This window comes from Octopus bimaculoides, chromosome 4, assembly GCF_001194135.2.
Source record: "Octopus bimaculoides isolate UCB-OBI-ISO-001 chromosome 4, ASM119413v2, whole genome shotgun sequence".
Taxonomy (NCBI): domain Eukaryota; kingdom Metazoa; phylum Mollusca; class Cephalopoda; order Octopoda; family Octopodidae; genus Octopus; species Octopus bimaculoides.
In genome coordinates this window covers 38,213,141-38,217,124 of record NC_068984.1, presented here as the reverse complement: position 1 = coordinate 38,217,124, position 3,984 = coordinate 38,213,141, and positions in this window count along the sequence as shown.

Genomic DNA, 3,984 nt, shown 5'->3' with positions numbered 1-3,984 from the left:
GTTGTTGTTGTTTAATCCCTGATCAGTTCTGATCCAGCAGACTCTCATCAAAGGTGTTCCAACCATGACCATCAAATATTTTTAAGTAAAAGGCACCATTCAAGCAGAGTTGATGCCAGTGCCATCTGACTGGTCCCCATGCCAGTGGCACATAAAAACCACTCACTGCACCGCACCCTTGGAGTGGTTGGCATTAGGATGGGCATCCAGCTATAGAAACCTTGCCAGATCAGATTGGAGGCTGGTGCAGCCTCCTGACTTGCCAGTCCTCAATCAAACTGTCTAATCCATGCCAGCATGGAAAGCAGATGTTAAATGATGATGATGATGCTGATGTTTAGATCTATGTTGAAATATGCCTTTCAAAACGAAAATGTTTTGTGTTCTTCCCTTACAGGGACAAAATACAGTCATTGAGCTTTTCAAATATGTCTGACAAATGGTATAATTTGCAAACTCAATTCTCACCATGAAAAAATTTTGCAGAATTTCATTTTTTTTTTCTGACAACTTGTTGTCCACTAGTTGTCTCAAAACCAATCCCTTTGACAACCATAAAACATCTATGCACAAAATAAAACTTTAATGCTCTCATATCCTGGTGTAGATTTGGGAAATGGACAGCTAGTCATTGCATAATTTTTAATGAAGCTGATAATATTTATAGCATCATGTATTACTGCATTTAGCCCTGAAGAAATAATTGTAATTTTAATGCATCATACAATGAGTGAATTTAGCAAGTGCATTGGTAACAGATTTAATTTTAGCATCAAATCCTATATTTTTTCCCACCTTTGTTGTTTTGCTATCAATACATACACTAACAGTTATTTCATTCCAAATTTATTTTCTAAAAAAAAGTTGTCTACTTTCAATAAAGCCCCATCTAATGATTGATAAAGCACTAAACACTCATGCACTGTTTTCATACAAATATCTGACAAATACTAATGAGGTGCATTTGTAATAGTTGATTCATCTAAGTCAGTCTTTCTCAACCATTTCTTTGCCTGTAGACCCCTTTGATTCCTATTTTACTCAGAAGGACTATTTGAAGTTTTAATAAAATCCCTTTGTATTTTTATAATTAAATATCATTAGGAATTGCATAAAAAATGTTAAAATATTTTGAGTATTGCAGCAGTATAACCAATTTATTGCAGATAAATTTTAATAACACAATTTTATATGGACTCCACAAGGATCATATGGACCCTGGTTGAGAACCACTGATCTAAGTGAATCACAAATTTAGTACTTCAGTTAATTCTTTCAATAAATCCCCCAAATGAGTTATTTTCTAATTTCTGAAATTCTTTAACATACCATGTCGAATAAAAGCGGGATTTTACTAATTTTATCAGTAATTTTGGTGTTTCTTTCTGAAGACATTCACCAATCATGTATGGTTTCTTAGTTTTTATAATTAAAACTGACTCAGATGAATCAACTGATATTACAAATGCACCTCAATTATTAGTATTTATCAAATATTTGTATGAAAACACTGTGCATGAGGACTTAGTTTTTTTTATCAATCATTAGATGGATGTACAATAGATAAGGTTTTATTGAAAGTAGACAACTTTTTTAGAAAATAAGTTTGGAATGAAATAATTGTGTTAATGTATGTATTGATAGCAAAACAACAAAGGTGGGAAAAATATAGATTTGATGCTTCAAAATTGTTAATGCACATATGTCCATCAAGCATGACAACACAATTTTTACATCATAGATTTTGTTACCACAAGGTCATTGATGGATAAATCACTTTGATATTCTCCCTTCGAGATTTGTAGCTTTTGGAACTTTCATATGCTTCCTCGGATCAACATTATAGTTTAGAGAACATATAGTGAGTTTGTCCTTAGATTTGCACCATCCCAAAATTGTTTGCTTTTTAACATTATATTCTTCACAAACACTCACCCCTGAAGCACCAGCCTCTAACTTCCTTACACGTTCCAGCTTCTGGCCCACAAATAGGACACATGCTTTCCTTTAGATTATTATTCTCTTTGAAACCATAATATAAAATACAAGTCTGAAAGATGGTTAGTCACTGAAATATCAACAAAAATTGCTGGATAAACATTGCTGTGTTGCATACAGTGATTATTGCCAAAGTATGCACTGTCTAGCATAAGTATTACTCAAAAATAAATGCATAAAATTTAGGCTACTTTGACATGATAAATCTTTGTTTCTGTATGTGTATTATCAGATTTAAAAACAAATAACAGCCAGATTATACAATGACAGAGCAAGAACAGAATTATTTGAAAGAAAATCATTTACAGTTCATAAATTTTCATATTTAACTTCCCATAAATACCTATAGCCTGTAATAAACTCTATGCTTTCTCATGAAAATGTAGTGTTTATTATTGAGAAGTGTGGAAATGGATAAGAAAGAATAAGTGTTATGTCCATCTGTCTGTCTGTTCCCACTTCACAGTCAAACAGCTGGACCAATGATCATGGTGTTTTTTTGGATTATGAAGAAGGTAATCAGGAAGGTTTTTAGTGAAAAAAAATGTGAAAAAGTATGATTATTTAGTGGATATTGAATTTTGTATAAATAAATTACCTTTGATTTTTTATTAACTCACACAGTCCTGGAATAACCAACATCTTTCATGCCATAAAATCGAACTTACTTATATTCTTACAAAACCCCAAATTGAAAAATCTGATTGAAAAGATCACCTTATGGAATAGCAGATGCCAACTAAAAAATCTTAAAAACACCTCACACAGGCAGAATTCAAACCATATAATGAATTAGAATTCTTAGTAAAAGAATACGGAGGTAGGAGATGTGGAACATACAACAACATCAACAACTTCAAAAACTTGGAAAATGGTTCCCACATAAAATTCAAGAGCGGATCCCTTGTCAAAATAAATGCAGATATGAACTGCAAAAGGCAAAACCTCACATACTGCATTACCTACCCAAACCGCAAAGAAAATTACATTGGTGAAACAAATAATTCCCTCTGCCAACATGCAAGAATCCACAGGCAACATATCCGTCAAGAGGAATTACACAAGATTCCATTAAGTAAGCATCTGGAGATATGCAGCGATGGAAAATTCAAAATTTTTCCCTTTTACAAATGTGTATGGGATGATCCGCAATACCAAAAAGCAATGGAACTACATTTCATCAAAAATTCTCTCCAAAATTGAATGTTTGAAAGAAAAGCGGAGACAGTACATTTTGTATTTTAAATAGAACTCAAATGTCGGAAACATAATGCTCATCTCTGTAAATACTTAGGTGTGTATATGTGGTATTGAGATGTTCTGAGCTTTGCATGTTTCTCTAGTTTGTAAGTGTTATACTAATGTTCTCTAATGCTGTTACACAGCATAAACATGGACATGTTCCAAAACACACGCACACACACACACACACGCGCGCGCGCACACACACCCTTCATCAAGGGATTCTCTCCAAAATTTAATGTTTTAAGGTAAAGCAGAGAATTTGCATTTTTTATTCCAAATGTGGCTCATCTCTACAAATGTTCAGGTACATATATGTGTAGCATTGGGATGTTCTAGCTTTATGTATATATGTACATATGTATTTTTTATTTTATTTATTTAAAAAATTTTTAATTTGTAAATTTATACTAATGTTTTTTCATGCAGAACTATATTTCATCAAAAAAAATTCTCTCCAAAATTGAATGTTTGAAAGAAAGGGAAGACATTCTGTATTCTAAATATAACTCAAAGAGGAGAAAAAGAAAGAAAGAGGAAAAAAGAAAGAAAGAGGAAAAAAGAAAGAAAGAGGGAGAAAATGAGGGAAAGAGAGAAATAAAGCAAAAAGCAAAAAGATTTTTTTTTTTTTGCAGAGGTCACCATCCTTAAACACATTCCAATACAATGGTAAAAGACTAAATAAATAAATAAATGAATGGTAAATAGGAAGGAGGATCCCCCTTCTCTCTCTTTCCCTCCCTC